The sequence below is a fragment of the Ambystoma mexicanum genome, chromosome 10, assembly GCF_040938575.1.
Source record: "Ambystoma mexicanum isolate Mex_15411 chromosome 10, UKY_AmexF1_1, whole genome shotgun sequence".
NCBI classification, from domain to species: Eukaryota; Metazoa; Chordata; class Amphibia; order Caudata; family Ambystomatidae; genus Ambystoma; species Ambystoma mexicanum.
Genome location: NC_090932.1, coordinates 34,561,622 through 34,579,452, shown reverse-complemented (window position 1 = coordinate 34,579,452; position 17,831 = coordinate 34,561,622). Strand labels below are relative to the sequence as shown.

At 47.1% G+C, this 17,831-nt stretch overlaps 1 protein-coding gene across 3 annotated transcripts in view; it reads left to right on the top strand.

Moving 5' to 3' along the window:
- The window catches only part of IL1RAP (interleukin 1 receptor accessory protein), a 681,332-nt gene that overhangs the window by 579,816 nt on the left and 83,685 nt on the right, over positions 1-17,831 (top strand). The window lies entirely within an intron of this gene.

The following is a 17,831-nucleotide window of genomic DNA, read 5'->3' as shown; positions in this document are numbered from 1 at the left end:
GCAGCACGTGCACTGTGGCATGTGCCCAGTGGGCCATGCCTGGGTGGGTGGGGCCTACAGCTCTCTTAGCCATGCATCGCACATTGGACGTGGTGACCTGGCTAGTGCAGTGAGAGGGGGGGTGCTCCTGGTCAACATACGCTCATTGTGGCAATATTGGAACCCTTTGGGCATTCACTCTTTGCAGCCCGGGCTCATGCAATGCCTGCATACCTTGAGCTCCGAAACATGTCGCTTGCAGTGCTTTCTGGTTCCCGACATGTGGTTTGCCTGTTGGTGGATGGTATTTCCTTCCTCGGGCGAGAGCCCAAGGGACTGGGCCGAACTCTAAGATGTTATGAGAGTGCACGCGTGTGTGTCTGTTATGTGATGTTAATGTGATTTATACCATGCACCACTGCCATTTCTATGGTCTCCATGTGCTCTCTCAGCTCTGAAAAGAGGCCAGGGGTGGGTTTTTTAGCGAGAGTACAGGGAAGGCACGAGTGCTTTTGCTTTTATGTTGGTAGTTTCAGATTGGAAAAACTGGTCATTGTGTGTTTGCTTCTAGTTGGTATGTGTTGGTTGGCGTTTGGATATGTAAGTTTTTATAAGTTTTGTGTCCCTGCATGTTGTGCTTGCGCGAGTTCTTGGAGGAGGTGTGTATTTTGCTGTATGATTTTAGATTTGATGATGTGGTAGTCATGTGTGGTTGTCTGTGGTGTGTTTTCAGGAAGAGTTTTAGTAGGAGTAATGGTTAGCAGGGGGATCCTTATGCCAATGTTGCGCAGATTGTTTAGTGTTTAGACCGATATGCCTCGTGTGGTGGTTAGCGATATTACATTTTCTTTCACTTTGGTCTACTCTGCTTGGTTGACTTGGACTTCGAGCCCCAAAACAGGATCCCATAATTCATAGTGCACCTTGTTCTATTGCGATAGCGTGCTTCTCTGAGAAAGTGGTTTGGCTTTTTAAACTTGCAAATCATACAGCCAGATTTCTAATGAACTCCTGAAGGTCCTGCGTTCTCTATTGTGCTCATTTCCTTGAAGTGAGTTCCAGAGTTTTGTTGAGATGCATGAGAAAACTGATCACCGTATTTAATTTTTGAATAGTGTTTGAGTTCAAGATGCATGTTGGACCTTCAATCACCTTACCCCAAGAGAGGCCCACCACTTAGAAGCGACTATATGGTTGTACTTAAAGCAACTTTATTGTACAAAAGCTCTGGGGAGCAATTGGATGGTATTGCAGGACCAAACGAACCCAAGTCTCAACAATACAACATCAGTTGGCAGTTTATAGACTTCAACAATTTAAAACAATCCAGGTACATTTATTACCCTCCATCCCCCAAATATGATTGGGCAAAACCTCATAAAATAAAACCCATCTTTCCCCAATGCTTCCTTTTTCATTGGTCAGGCTTGTCTTCATTACATATTCAAAACGCACCTCGTCTTGGGATTCTTTGTAGTAGGCAATGCCAGTACATGATTAAACATTAGTATTGAAAACATAATTAATTGCTAGCAATAACTGGCTTAAGACCTTTAAGTATGATTGCACATGGTTCTACTGACATATGTTGCCAAATATAGAAAGGCCTGCTTAAACAGGTTTTTTTCTTTGAACCACAGATGGCCATCTCTATTCCACAGGCGCCTGGCGCCTTAATCTAATTTATGCGGCCACATGCCCCCTCTGATGTTCTGGAAAAAGACATAACTTTCGGAAACTGGCCTCTGGTTTATTACTACCGACCAAATGACTAATCCCCTCTAAAGATTTTAATATAAAGGGCTATACAACTTCTGTTCGCTTGCAAGGATTGTGAACCTTGCCCTGTTCATATGACTTTGTTACTAAGCAACTAATTCTCTTTCCCGTCAACGTCCCTGCCATTTTAGAATGCCTGTGTAAAAAAGCACCCTGCTGTATGAGTTTGTGTTTGTGTTCCATTTGCAGTTTTAATATTGCATCTTCCTACGCGCTTCATATGGATTTGCGACACTATTCCAGTTTTACTATCATCCCCTTTCTGCCAACAGTATGGTGTGCGCAACTTGAATCCCTCGCATTAAAGGGGACCCTCCTTGACTACCCTGACATTCATTGCTGGATCTCATGGTTCTTTTCACTCTGTAAATGGAGATTTGTGCAGTAATTCTGCTCCTTGGCCATGGATTACTCTGTGTACTATGCTAAGTGTTTTGAAGTAAACCCTTTTTGGACTGGTAGACAATAAAGGGGTCCTAATGCTGCGTGATGTGTACTCTTAGCGAGTCCGAGGAGTACTCTTGCTGCTGCATTCCGTATCGCCAGTGTTTTTGGTAAGGTAGTCTAGCATTCAAAGATAGATGCTCTTGGAGTTGTCTATTCTTGACATGGTGAGGAAGATGATGGTGAGTTTTGAGTTTGGGAATTTGAGAAAGGGAAGTATCCTTCTGATTGTGCGTTGATGAAGGAAGCATTTCTTCACAAATTCATTGACTTGGGGTTCTAGTGTTAGGTCATTGTCCATCAATATTCTGGGATTTGTAACTTCTTTGGATACTCCCGGTCCATTTTAGTAGGCCATGATATGTGCTGTTGAATGCAGCGGTTGTTGGGCATGATCGTAATTTCGGTTTTGTCTGTGAGTTTGAAGATGTTGCTGCTCATCCATCTGTTGATTTGTGACCGGCAGTTGGTGAGGGTTCTCTCTCTCTCTCGCTCTCCATCTTGATTTTGCAGGTGAGTTGCATGTTATCTGCAAAGTTGGAGATGTGCCTTGAGCTTCATGTGTGGGATCATATCAATGTTGTAGAGCAGTGGGAGAGGGATGAGCCTTGTGGAACCCCACAGGTGGGTGGGTGTTTGTGGTGTTGAGCTGAAGGATGGTAACTGGTGGTTTCTGTATGGAAGGATTTTTCTATTGTAGTGTAATGATGCTTACCCCGATTTATTGCATCTATATGGTGAGGGTTATATGAACGACTGTGTTCACTGCCAGTCGTTTCAGGGCAGCAGTAATGTCAGAGTCCAAGTTAATTTTGTAGGTCATCCCAGATGGGGAGGAGTGCTGATTCTGGTCCTCTTATAGGTCTGAAGCTGACATGTGCCCGGTCCAGCAGATGGTAGGTTTCTAAATACGCCTGGATTTTCCATATCCATGTGTTTCTAGGAGTTTCACTGTGTGTAGCAGATGTTTGGTAGGGGCCACTAGTTGCTGGGGCGGTCTGTTTCCTGAGGGACCTTTTGGGGAGTGTTTTTTAATGTGGGCCGCCACTTTTAAAACTCATCTGTAGGGTTCCTGGTGAGTGGCCCATGAGGTTGCAGAAATATTTCTGCATATGTGTGGGAGAGGGTGAGATGTAGGGGAGGAGGTGTGTGTGTGTGTGTGTGTGTGTGTGTGTGTGTGTGTGTGTGATGCATGTGGCATGCGTGTGTATTTTTAAATGCATAGGGTCGGTGTCTTGGGCAGGGCTTGTAATGAATTTATAGACACATCTGACATGCAATGATGAAAAGGGTTGGTGCCACCAGCATCATGAGGGTTTTACTGTAGCAATGATAACCTATATAGTGGGTACACCCATCATGAACAGGTGCTTTACAGTGGCAGTCCTGGCATAATACTGTGGGCAGTCCTAAGGTAAGGTGCCTTTGCATAAGTGTATTGTTGGATTAAATGACTCCTCCTGGGTGTTGAAGAGGTAAGAACAGGAAGAAAAACAGGGACTGGATGACAATAAAACATTTCAGCATTGAGAGCCTGGGCCAGTATTTAGTACGCCCAGCAACATACCTGTGTAGAAAATGAACTTTCGCCTTTACGATATTTGTTTGCATGCATATATATATTGTTTTCTAGCATTCATTGGTAAAAAAAAAAAATCCTAAAGGGTGAAGAGCCTTAAAGAATTCCTACATACACAGAAACAACGGTGCAGACTAGACGATCAGACCAAAAAGAATAGAAGGTTTCAAACACCAAAGGACCGTCAATCCAGTAAAAATGACACTACACCCAGCAGTGTCGACATGCATGCCACCCCCCCGACCCCCCCAGGCAAAAGGGGATTGTTGGCTGGAAACGGCTCCCTGTCTGACTGTCCACAATGTGCCGTAATCTTAAACCTTCCAGGTTGTCCGCATGTAAAGCCTCTCGCTGGTGTGACGTCTCTTTTGTGTGACGCATTCTCTTTGCAGTGCTCTTGCAGTTGTGGGTTTATTGAGGCCATGATGGCGTGCTGCCAGCGCGGCACTTCTGCAGTGGGTGCGGGCGGGCGGGTTCAAAGGTGCCGGTAGCTTTTGAGGGGCTCTCCTTTTCGTCCGAGGGTTGGCTCAGCACCCCACTCTTTGCCGCATCTCCTTTCTCCATGAATGTGATTTGAACTATCGAAACAATGTTAATGAAATGGCTATTTTCTTGTTTTTATAAAGGCTAAGCACATATTGGAAGGGGGAAAGTGCCTTGGCCTCACTCAGTGTCGCTCGTGTATAGCGCGGTGCGCGTACACGTGGCACGAGCTTCCCTCGGAAGGGGCGCATTAGGCCAGTTGAGGGGGGCAGAGTAACTTCAGGTGAGAGGTGAGGCATTAGGATAGGGGGAGAACTGCAAAGATGGGCCGTGCCGGGAAGGTGCTACTGGTAGCCGCCTGAGACCATTCAGCCTTGAGTGGAAAAGGGGTGCGCCGAGTAGGCGACCTGCTGGCGCCCCCTACCCCCCCCCCCCCCGGCTCCGTCTAATCACCAGACGGAAATGGGCAGTGTCCTAGAGGCAGGGGGAAGCGGGCAGTCCCATGACGCCACATGCAACGGGCGGAAGAGTGGCAGGGCGCTGCTGGTGGCACAGGTAAGATGTCCGCCCAACCTGACTGGCGTTGGGATACGCAATGGCTTGTGGCAAAGCTCATCACTGGGGCTCCGAGGAAACGGCTGCACAAAGCAACACAGGAGGGGAGCCCTGAGGATGTAGCAGTTAAGCAGTTGCAAAACACGACCATTAACGGGATCATGTCGGCGCTGACGAGCCTCCCCATCCCCCCCCCCCCCCACACTTCCAAGCTGCAATGAGTTGGCAGCCAGCAGTTTACAAGTTACCATCTACGAAATAAGAACAAGTTCAGGAGCTAGGACTGAGATGAAGGTTATCCAAAAGAATTCTGGTACATGTAGTTGTGCAACCAGCACCTGCTTATGGCCTAAGACAGTGTCCAGAGGCAGCCCAGAGGGATTCTGGTACATCTGGTTCTACACCAAACATTTGACATTTAGTTACTTCTGAAATACTAGCATTTGAGCAGCAGCTACGCTGGAAACTCGTTTCTTTTCAAGTCTAATCTTCCTGTTTGGCCCAGACAGCAGCTGGTGGTTGGCGGGTCGGTGGCTGACACCCAGGTCCAGAGGTGCCACAACCTTCTATTGGCTTACTGTTCTCCTGTTTGCGATTGTATTCCTTCACCCTTTACCAGATTCAAGTAACTTATGAAACAGTGAGTTGCCACGGCTGAACCTCTGCCCGAGCCCGAACTGCTTCTAGTGGGAGTCCCCCAGCGGGGCCCAGTGATGGAGCAGCTATTGGGCTGGCCCTGGCGGTACTGCCAACCAGAGGCAACCTCCGCACCCACCACGATTCTGAACATTGCATCACTTGTCAGAGTCGGACGCCCCCTCGGGGCAGCCCAGTCTTTTCCCCTCTCTTGGCATGGATCTCCAGATTCCATGCCCTGGTTACCAAGTCCCCCAGAGGCACTGGACTCGTGCCATGTGTTGCTGGAAACTACTGTGAAGTTTGTTTTTCTATTTCCAGATGACAATACAGCCAGTTCTTTCTGACAAAGAGAATCTATGTCGTTTGAGTATTAACCCTTTAGCGTTCCTTTCACAAGGCCCTTTCAATGCCGGGCGGGTTGAGCTGAAGCCCCTGAGTTGCAGGCGAAGAGCAATCGGTCATCAGGGAGATGGTTCACATTCTCCATGCATGCAGTGAGGTCTACTGCATACATGTTAAAAACTGGACTTGTACTATATATTAGTGTTTATTGAGCACGGCCTAGCTTCACGAAGGAATGTAGCACTTTACACGTCATAGGGAGAAGGACATGGTGAGGGAAGCAGAGATGCAACGCAGCACGGAGCGTCGGGGCACGCAATTTGCAACAAGGGATTTACAAGCAACTAAGGGAGAAAACCGTGAGGAGAGGATCACCCAGTTGCAGGTAAGGTAGCAGTAGAGGGTCTATCGACTTTGGTGTTTAGGAGGAGCCATTCTTTGAAGAGGAGGGTCTTGAGCTCCTTCCTGAAATGTTTAAGTAATGGTGTGAGTCTGATGTTGATGGGGAGGAGGTTCCAGAACCTTGGGGCATAGACCGAGGAGGCCCATCTTCTGTTTACCTTCCTGCACTGATGGAGTTTGTCTGCACGTGTCGTTACTTCTGGTGGATCCTAGGCCTCCAGAGAGGCTGTGTTTCTCAGTGAGGTCAAGTCTGCACATGTCCTTACTTCTGGTGGATCCTAGGCCTCCAGAGAGGCTGAGCTTCTCAGTGAAGTCAAGTCTGAACATGTCCTTACTTCTGGTGGGTTGCATGCCTCCGGAGAGGTTGAGTCTCTCTGTGAGGTAGCTGGGGGACTTCAGGGTGACTGCCTTCTAGAGGGTGCAGCAGACTGTGGAGGTGATATGTGCTTGCAGGAGGAGCCAGTGCAGTTTGACGAGGGTTGGGGTGATGTGATCAAATCTGCAGAGTCCTTTGAGTTGTGCTGCAGCATGGAGGGCACATCTCGAGGGTGGCAGGGTAATTGCCGGTAGACCTTCCAAAAGGGCATTGTTACCATCCTGTCGGAGAAAGGACTTGGACATCAGATCTGAAATTGTTTTCTGGGAAGACGGGCTTGATTTTCTACTGGACAGAAAGTTTATTACCAAAAAGTGTCGTCTTTGCTATGTACTGTTTGAAGGATAGGGCACCTGCTGCCGTTAAACCCAAGGAGCAGAGGCCATGTTGCCAGCTGGGGTGTTAAACCCTTGAGGTTCAGAGCAGAGCGCCAGGTCTGGATGCCCGGGCGTTCAGTGTCGAGTGCCTCCGAGGATACTCAACAGGCATCAGCTGATGGAGAATGATGGGGGCGACTGCCCCATATGGCGGACGGCGATGCGTTTGCAGTCGAACACTTTCCCAACCCCAATGCATCATGGGAATACAGGATTAGCAGCCGTGCAGGCAAGGAACCTGTGTTGTTCCACACCATCCTTCCATAACCAGTCAATGCAGCACAGCTCTAGTGCCGGGTCAATGGCTGAGCCCAGCAGTATTACGATGCTTGTGCATTTGTGGAGACCTTACCTGCCGCTTCCATGTCTATGACACAGTTCATAGTAACACTATCTAAGGTTATGGACCCAGAGATGAAGTCCACACATCTCCAGACTCTGCTGCCCTCGATGACCATTGACCGCCTGCATGAGGGCAGCAGGTGTATCTTGATGTGTGTATGCATGGCTGTTGGGAATTCCTGGCCACATGCTCATTCCTTTAAGTGGGTGATTTGTCATGGGAACCAGCGTGGACTCTTTAACCTTTCTTCCAATGTTTGTCTGCATTGATTTGAGTCCTCATTCTCTGAGAGGCCGTCACTGCTCGCGGTTTCATGGTGCTAATCGGTCGTGGTATTCCTCTAGGCAAGCGGGTGCACGGCCCTGAGTGGCCCAGGCCGGTTACAGATCCCTCTTCAGAGTTCTCCCCCACATTGCAAGACTGGCCATGCGGCGCATTGCCCATGTTCACACCTTGTCCCATGCAGTCTCCCCGTGCAGGCTGCAGTCCTGGCAGTCCTCATGTAAGGCCTATGTTTAATCTCCTCGCAATTACGGGACTACTCACAAGTACAAAGTGGGACCCCCATGCCCAAAGAAGAGCGTACCTTTTGGTTTTGCATATGGCAAATGTCAATCCACAACGTTGGGGTGTGCCCCATAGCATCATTTCTAGATGCCCCTCACACCCCAATTATCCAGCAGCTTTCCTTGAAATAGTGGCACTTAGCAAACCTTACATGCTAATTAAAAACTTGATTACTGGTTTGAAAACCGGAGACATCCATCCTACTAAATGTGTTCTGTCCAACCAATCAAGTGGACCTGGAGAAACCTTCAGGGCCTCCCCTGAACTCCCCATTCTCGGGCAATTGGACCGCATGTACCCTATGAAGCTGGCCCTCAGGCGTGCACCCCACTATGTTAACTTTAACTGATCCTTTGGCCAATCCATACCAGCTGAAGTTGCAATACCCCAATCTCCATGGCAGAGCGAACTCTGGAGGAAAGCGACCATCAATGGGAAGGCTTGGTTCCTTGTACAGCAAAGGGGGGGTTCTACCTTTACTGAGATATTTGTGTTCTACCCTGGAGTGTGCTGCACCTCACCACCCCCCGCCCCTCCCACTCCCCCCGGCTGAAGTGTGCAGAATTATGTCTTACTACTGCAGGCATCGCCAATCCCAAAAGAGGGTTAGTCAAGAACTTGCAGCAATGGCGCTGGTTCTGTTCTCTAGAAGTGAAAATAACATGTAGGAACCTTCTTTAGTCTTTCCTCCTATAAGGGATGAGTGGTCTGCATCTGCAGCTGTTTTTCTAAATTAAAGCCTTGGGACCTTTGCCAGCTATCATGGGGATCTCGGTAGAGGTGGGGCTGCAGGGCCAATATTCTCAATAGAAGCACAGCTGCACTGGGCAGGAGTCTAGTTCAGTTCACCAGCTCAGCAGGAAGGAATTGGAGTCTTAAGTCTAATCAATAGATGCCCGCTCTGCTTTGGTAGTAATATCTTCTTGCTATTTCATCTGAGGGGGTCCCAAAGAGAACATGGAACCCCTCCACTGAATTGAGGCTGCAGTCGGCACGGCACATGTAAACATGCAGTAATAATAGAACTTAAAGCATCTTTTGCTGGATGTGTGCAGGGCGAGGCCGATCAATCGCTCCCCTACTGTTGCCAGCAAAGATGCCTGAGAGTGTAAGTGCCCTTCTCAGTCTACCCTTGGAGACGTGGGTGGCCTCTTTGCCCAATGCTGGCTCATCGTACCGTGGCATCATTTTGAAGCCAGCCTTATTGTGTATTTAAAAGGGTTGTGGGTGGAGGAGGGTCACAGCGGTCTTACGCGGTGAGGCTATGGACACTAGCTGTAGTGACTGAGCTGGCAGCTGAAGGATTAGGAGGCACAAGGGTACGCCATGCCAATAATGCCATGGTAAAATACTCCTAGCATGCCAACGATCACATGGTCTCTTTTTTTTTTCTTCCTCCAGGCAGAGGCATGCAAGCGACCCTTGCAGCAGTGGGGTGGGCAACACCAGGAGATTGTCCGGTGATGGCTGTATTGGTGGATGAGACCCCTTTTTACTGTTCCACATTCACCACCACCAGGGTCTCTTGGGCCCTCTTTACAGAACTGGAATTGAGTCTGTCTGTGCCCTGGATGACCTTTTTCCTTAAGAGTCCTTTTAAACTGTATGGGAAGATCTGCAAGATGGGGTACAGTGCCACTCTGCCCTCTTGCTTTTATAACCTCCTTATGGGCTTATAGGGTAGATCGCTTGCTTATAGTGGTGGCTCTTCAGCATGCATGAATACATGCCGATGAGATTCACCTTAGACTGGGCGGTACTCTCAGGGTCACGCTGAGTTGAGTGGCTGATTGGATGGGACCACTGAAGGGATGGCTGAACCAATGGTGCTGGGGTTCACTGATCTAGAGCGTGCACCGTTAGCTCCTCTCTAGGACTCTTATCAAAAATATGGAACTCGGGTGTCCTTGTTCTTAAGGATCTTGTGCTTCAGATTCACCAAATGGCCAAATCCTGCTTTGATCAGGTCTTGCCATTTACCGCTTACTTGGTTTCCACTTTTCTCACAACGGGCTGGTGTAGTTTATGCTGTCAGTTCTGTGTGACTGAATTTATCGTGCACCGTATCTTGGCCTGGCGACGCACAGCATATTGGGGTTCCCCCAGTGTTCAGAATGTGGTCTCATGAGTGATACTTCGAGGGTTTCTTGCGGTCCCAGATTTTCGACCCTTGCATTGGTCACTGACTGGGAAAGGGATGGTTCTCCGCTGGTGGCATAAAGCCCTCTCATTAGACGGGCAGAGACTATTGGTCACCAACATGATCCATTGCCGACTAGATGTAAGAGGATTCAATTCAACACTACAGCTAAGTCAATGCCTAGTCTGGGATACTGAATGGAAACCCTTATTGATATATCTTTATGTCCAGTTCATGCGTTCTGGATGACTACCCCTATATAACACCCCTCTGTTGGAATCCTCCTGACCCCACTGAGCCAAGAAGTAGTTCTGTTTTGCAAGTTAAAAGGTTTATTTGATAATTTAAACAATAGATATATATATCACACTTTATAATAAATTAATAATTGAATAGCACACTTAATCTGATATGATAAAGATTAACAACGGAGAATCTGGCACCAACACGCTTCTCTATAATCAATAAGGAGTTGACATGAAATGGATAAGGTAGCACACAGGTGAATAGGAACAAAAGAAGAAGGTGGTACAGAATGCTTTATGTAAGCTCAGGTGGATGCAATATTCAATGAATGCAGTACAGAAAATACTCAATATGATTTCAACCAAACAATGTAATCACTTTTCTCTGGCTATTCACTCCCCCCCTCTTTATGCAATGCAAGGAAATGGGAGGAAAGCACACAGTTCTCAGAAATGCAATCAATGTAATTCAGTTCAATCCCCCCCAAGCACGCTTAAAGAAAACAGATAGGAGTTTTGAAAACACAGGCCCAAATGCTTTTATATGTGCTAGCAATGGATGAGAAATATGCTGGAAATGCTTTTAATTCCCTTTCAGAGGTTCAGGGTGAGTGGTATCTAGTTAATATTAGCTCAGGCTCACTCTTGCAATGATTCAGGGATAGTTTTTATGAGGCAAACGATTTTCTGGCAAATGGAAGGCAAGCAGCAGCTGATTTTTACACGTGAAGAAATTTGCAAATCGCGGTAAAATTCGCGAATGCGCCGAGCGCTATTAGAGAGGAACTACAAGGACTACCACTATCGTTTTGGGGTCCTAAGAAGGCCTAGGATCTCAGCTTCCAGATGAAAGTTACTGCAAGTCTCTAGCACAAACGGTCGCGGAGATATGAGCGATTTAGTAAAGGTCGTTTTTGGTTTTGCAAATTTTAAACGCAGCACTTTTTCAGTTTTAAAAATGATGGCAGGATAACACAATTGCTAAGCTGCAGTTCTACTTAGATTAAAAATGGATTGAATTATATGATTTTAACTAAGAGATGTGTGCTGAGTTTTGCTGAGTACTCACAAGAGATTTTAAACAGGAAGGCGGCTTTGTCACGATCTGGTCAACAGGTCTGGACTTCGGACGGTCTCTGGGCATAGCGTCTGGTCTCTGGAACTGCTAACATGGGTCTGGGTCAGCTCTGCTCTCTCTCTGGGTACAGCACTGCTTCTGGATTCTGGAGATTGATGGATTTGAAGTCTCTAGTTTGTCTCTCTGGAGGTTTGATGGAGGTAAATATGGATTTTTCCGGCAGAGCTTCCAGCTGCAGATAGAAATGAAGGTCTCTTCCTAAGTTTCAGTAGTCCATTTATATGTTCTGCAAGTGGGTGTGTGTGTTGGTCATAACTAAACCTGCCCCTCTCACTTGTCATTGGTCCAGCTTTCATTCCTCCCCTGATTGGGGGAGCTAAGTTGTGTCAGAGTGATGTCAGCCATTTATGATCTCTTGAAAAAACTCCCCTGTCATCTGTGCACCCAAATCTATATATGATCAAAATACATATTTCAGAGTTACACAGTTGTTTGAAATTACATATACATGGTGTGGCTGAATTTAGCCATGTCTCTGTCCAAATCTGCTGTTTCTAAGAGCTTGCATTCAGAAATGGCAGATAATTGACTTTTTAACTGATTTTTCAATTTCTGACATTGACCCCATTTTACACACATGTGCGCAGGGAGTATGGACATTAATTGATGAAGTTTCAGATTTTTAACATGCATACATTTAGAGTAATATCCACTTTTCCGCTAACACCCCCCTGAACATACCACCGGTTCTAAAAACCTCTTAAACTGTGGGCAGAAAAATCACAAGAATTATGGTATCATTTTATAAAATTTTCACATGTCCGCTCTATGAATGATCCATCTTTTTAAAGTTATGTTCTGGCTCCAAAGGGGTGTGGTTTACCCTCAGCACAAGGTTGAATTTCTGGTTTTTCCAGTTCTGCCAAGCCAGCTTGCTCTCACAGGCAGTGCTCCTCCCCTTTCCTTCAGGAGGAAGCCACTTTTTACGACCATTTACGACTCCTGCCATAAACCATCTGCCTGGGTGAAGGGGGTTACATTGTTCAGAGCTCCTGTATTCTGTAGGGGGCTCCCCTTAATTCAATTATCAGAGAGATGGTATATCCTTAGTGTGGCCAGCAAAAGGCAGATAGGCCTGGGAACACAGTTGTGACTCAAGTTTCACTCCTGATGGGGGTAGCTGTCAAGCAAAATCAAGTTCCTTAAGCCAGACTTTCAGCTAACTGTCATGTTTTTTTGTTGCTTTTTAAATTAACTTGCAATTTTACACATGCAGCTAGAATGCTGATTCTAAGTGCAAAACTATGACATTTCAACAGTTACAAAGGCATGTGACACCAAACATAGGTCACTCATTTAATCTAAACATTTTCGATTTTAGTGTCTTTAAATCCAGTGCAACTTAAACTGCTGACTCCATAGCAGTTTTGTTATAAGCATTGTTTTGGGCTCTTCATTTCCCAGATTTTGTAGGCACACAACACTCCATTCTACCAAATGTCTGCTGGTGTCCAGTGAGTTTTTAGATGTGTTGCAATGTTTAAAATAGACATTTTGAGCCTGCCTTCAGAGAAACACAGGGTGGTTTTAAAGCGCTTTGAAGCTAACCGGCGCTACTCTTTTTCCTTTGGCAACCCATTTCCCTCATGGCAACCCGGCCTATCATTCTCGCACTGGTGAGTGGCAAGTGAGGCAACCATTTTGGTGTGCGCACAAACTGCGCAGCTTTCCTGGATTTCGGCGCACATGTGGGTTTTCCGCCATCTTGAATTTTCTAAGCCCACAGCACCAAATGTTGTAGCATGATAGCTTAAACGTGGGTCAGGACACCCAACATAGAAGATCCATTGCTTTCTTCAGGTCACAAGGATCCGCACTACCCTGATTGTGTCCGACCTTGGTCTGCTCTCTGCTGCCATTAGGTCTATGAATGAGAAACTTGCTTTTTCCTCAACCCAATAAGTTTTGGCTAATGGCTTGACTTGGTGTCTGTCTCCCAGAGTTGCTGGTTGTCTAGCGCCAAGATGTCCTCCTGGCGGAAATTTGCTCTCAATAAGAAGTAACCTAACATTGTGACAGAAATCGGAGTGTAATGAGTGGGCAACACACGTGAGTGGGTTGGCAGGAAGTGAGCAGCTTCATTGTGAAAAAGTTCATATCCTATATTGCACTATAGTGCCAAGGACTTTGACGAGGAATAGAGGGACATCACATTGGAAGCAGTGTCTCTCCCTGATTACACTAGGCCCAGTGCTGGTCATTGGGCCGGCTCTCGGTGGATCTGAGATCCGGCACCAGAAATGGAGCCGGATCTCGGGATCCGGCCAGAGTCAGCCGCCAAAGAGAATGAACCACGCTGGAAGACTTAAAAAAAAAAAAAGAAAAAACAAGAAAAAAAAAACGGCTGCATTACCTTTTACCGCCGGCTTTGGCCCTGGTGTGTAATGCACAATGCTCGCTACAGTTGTACATGTAGCGAGCATTGTGCATTACACACCAGGGCCAAAGCCGCGGTAAATGGCAATGCTGCCGTCGCTGGCGTTTTTTGTTTTTTTTTTGTTTTAGGATTCCAGCATTGCTGGAAGCATCCTACGAGCCCTGCCCCCTCTAGACTACGCCCCCTCGGGCACCGCCCCCCCCAACTCCTCCCCCACCCGGCCCTTGTTTTGTGGGATCCCCCACCACATTTTTTCCATTTCCACCACTGACTAGGGCCGGGCTGCTGGCCTTCCTGAAGATGTCTTCTCCAACTTCAATCTTCACGTACACGTCTTTGTGAGCAACTTTCTGGTTTCTCAGGATGACCTCATAAGGATTTAAGTGATTGTACCTGGACTCAATGTCCTTTCGTCCTCTCCTAGTAAAGGCTCTTTCTGCTCTCACTTTCCTGCAGCTGTGAACTCGCTTGGACATGGTCCACTACCCACCTTCCCCCCCCCTTTATGTTGCCATCTCAGCGAGCGTCATCTGTGCCCTGCGGGTCTACATATTATAGACATGTCTTTAGCTACAATTGTCCCAGATAAGTTCAAGGTGGCAATCGTCGCCCCTCTTTTGAAGAAACCTTTAGTGGGTCTGCATTTCAGTCTGTTTCCTGCTGAGATCATAGAGTTCGAGCATTCTAGGTCCTCCCCGCGCCAGCCCCTTTTCCATGCTTCCAGTCAAGGTGTGGTGCAGGCCACATTCACAAGGTCACCCAACATGGATGGTATCTTGGCCATGGTCAGTCTGAGCCTCTCTGCGACATTTGGCACCTTTGTGCATGGCCGCTTGTCCTGTCCTGTTCCCAGTACTGTTCTTCATGGTATGACATTGGACTGGCTCTTCCCTTCCTGGCGGATTCCAAGTAGTGTTTGTTTGTTTGTTTGTTTATTTATTTATATAGCGCTCTTGACCCGGGGGTATATATGCGCTTTGAACATCAGGTTACAGGTAAAAGACAATAGTACAGTATTGATAGGGCATAGATAATAGTATTCAAACAATATACATAAAATTGGACATTCGGAGTGCATACATATGTGGTAGGACAGTTATTTGTTGGTTAACCAGGAAATGACCTTGGTTCTGAAAGGTTGGAAAGTAGGTGTGGATTTAATATCCAGTGGGATGGAATTCCAGAGTTGTGATGCCAAGGTTGGGAAGCTGTATCCTCCAGCTCTTTTGAGGGAGTATTTGGGAACTGTTAGTTGTAATGAGTTGGACGATCTGGTGGTTCTAGTGTTCTGTCTTAGTGTAAATTTGTTCGAGAGGTAGGGTGGGGCAAGATGATTGAGGGCTTTGTAAGTAAGGCATATGGTTTTCAAATCAATTTTCTGTTGGATGGACAACCATTTGCAGGCAGTTCTGGTGGCGGAGATGTGTTCCCTTCTAGGAATATTGAGGGCGGCACGGAGTGCGTTATTTTGTAAAACTTGCAATTTATTGATTACTGTTTTGTTGGCACCTACATAGAGGCTATTACAGTAATCCAGTTTAGATTGAATGAGTGCTCTGGCTAGGATGAGACAGTTGCTAGGGGAGATCAGTGGTCTGCAGGCCCTGATAAGTTTACCGGTGTAGGCAGTGGCTGAGGCGGTCATGTTGATTTGTTTAGCTAGGTTGATGTTCGTGTCTAGGTAGAAACCGAGGGTTTTTACGCTCTTGGCAATGGGTATGGTGTTACCGTCAATAGTGAAGCTAGTGTAGCCGGGACAGAGTTTACTGATAGTGTTCGGTGAGCCGACAAGAAGCAATTCAGTCTTGTCATCATTCAGGCATAGGCCATGTGTGGCCATCCATGCCTGAATGATGGAAAAGACTTCATTGATCCATTTGGCGTCCTTGTTGTAGTTGCCTGATAAGGTGAGGAGTATCTGGGTGTCATCTGCGTAGTTAGTATAGGTGACACCCAGATTGTCCAGCTTGTCGAATAAGGGCTTGGTGAAAATATTGTAAAGGGTAGGTGAGACACAGGATCCTTGTGGGACACCGCAGGTGATGGGGATGGGGTCAGCCGCTGCTAGGGGGGAGAAGACCCGCATGGTTCTGTTGTCCAGGAAAGATTGGATCCATGTGACTGCAGAGTGGGAGAAGTGTGCTGCCAGAGATAAATGGTTGCACAGGATTTTATGGTCGACCAGGTCAAAGGCAGCGGAGAGGTCAAGGAGTAGAAGGATGGCAGCCTTGTTTTTGTCTTTGAGTTCGTCTATCTGGCATTTGAGATCAACAAGGGCCGTTTCTGTCCCGTGTTGTGGTCTAAAGCCAGATTGGCGAGTTCCTAGTAGGTGATTGGCCTCAAGGTAGTCCTGGATTTGTAAATAAGCCACTCTATCCAAGATTTTTAGTAGGAATGGGACGGTGGTAATGGGTCTGTAATTCGTGGGGATGTCAGGGTTGAGAGTAGTTTTTTTTAGTAGCGGTAGGACCCAGGACTGTTTCAGATTGCTGGGGACCATGTTGTTGGCGAAGGACAGGTTTATTAATTTGGTGATAAATGGGGAGAGATCCCTAGCTGCATCTTTTATGATCTGTGCGGGGCAGCTGTCCCCCTTGCAATTCGATGGTTTAAGGGATGCTATAATTTTCTGAACCTCCAATATGGATACCTTTTTGAAGGTGAAGCCTGAATTAGTGGCAGTAGGTGGAGGGGGCGTGGGGAAGGAGGTGGGATCGAGAGTGAGTTGTTGTCGTTTGTTGTTGATTTTAGTTTGGAGCCCTGAGATTTTGTTAGCTAGGGCATTCTGGATCCCTGTGCACCAGGGTTTATCCTTAGTGCAAGAGTCAGTGGGGGTAATGGGGTTTTCTAATTCCTTTAGTATGTTAAAGAGCTCCTTAGTACTGGAGCTTGCCTGGGAGATCCTAGTATTGAGAGATTCTTTCTTGGCCCGTATAATCTCATTTTTGTAGAGGGTGGAGATGTTGGTGAGATTGGTTCTGTTATTTATAGAAGGCACTGATTTCCAGAGTGCTTCAAGTTTGTTTTTTTGTTGACGCAGGGTTTTGAGCTCCGGGGTGAACCATGTGTTCAGGTGCGCTTTGGGTATTCCTTTGCGCAGTTTCAGTGGGGCAATGATGTCAATGGCTTTGGCCATGGACTCATTGTAGGCGTTGACCAGTTGGTTCAAGTCCATTGTGGCGGGTAGTGCGTTTAAAGTAGGGATCACCAGAGGTATTAGGGCTTCCGCTGTGATATTGCTCTTTTTCCTAGTAGGGCAGGCAGGTGCCATGATAGGCCTTTTATGTGCTGAGTTGCTGGTAAGAATGTCAAACGGGAGGAGGTGGTGGTCAGTCCAGATAAGTTGTGTGGGATCTTTCGTAGTAATGTTGCAGTTAAGGGTAGTTATCCAGTCAAGGATTCTGCCTTTCGAGTGGGTAGGTTTGGAGCAAAGTTGTTGGAGGCCATGCTCCTCTAATGCCATGGCCAGGGCAGTGGCCGGGGTGTCTAGGGGGTCGTTAAACCCAAGGTTAAAGTCTCCGAGTATAATCAATTGTGCTGATGGTTTGGAACTTTCAGCAACTAGTGAAGTGATGTCTTCCTCAAATGAGCCAGGAGGGCCCGGGGGTCGGTAAATTAAGTGCAGCGGATTAGTACTTTTAGGGGAGGTTTGAAATTTGACTGTAATGTGTTCACAGGATTTGAGTGGGGGAGCAGAGGATAGTCTGATGTCAAGCGTGGACTTAAAGATGATAGCTACGCCGCCACCTCGAGCGTTCGGTCTATCTGCTCTAAGGATGGTGTAGTTATCAGGTATGGCTAGGGTAAGAGATGGACCTGCAGCATCGTGCAGCCATGTTTCGGTTACCGCAAGGAAGTCCAGGTTGTTTGTTAGAATGATGTCAGCGACTTCTGAGGCATGGGCGACTAATGATCTGACATTTAGGAGAGCTCCTTTAAGACTGGGATGGATAGTGTTGATGGGTGTTACAGTGTGAGGGTTGATCTTATTGAGTGATTTGGTAGGGCCTTTGCTAGGTCTGTAGTGGGTTCTAGCGCCAAGTCTAGAATTCCGATCGGAGGGGAT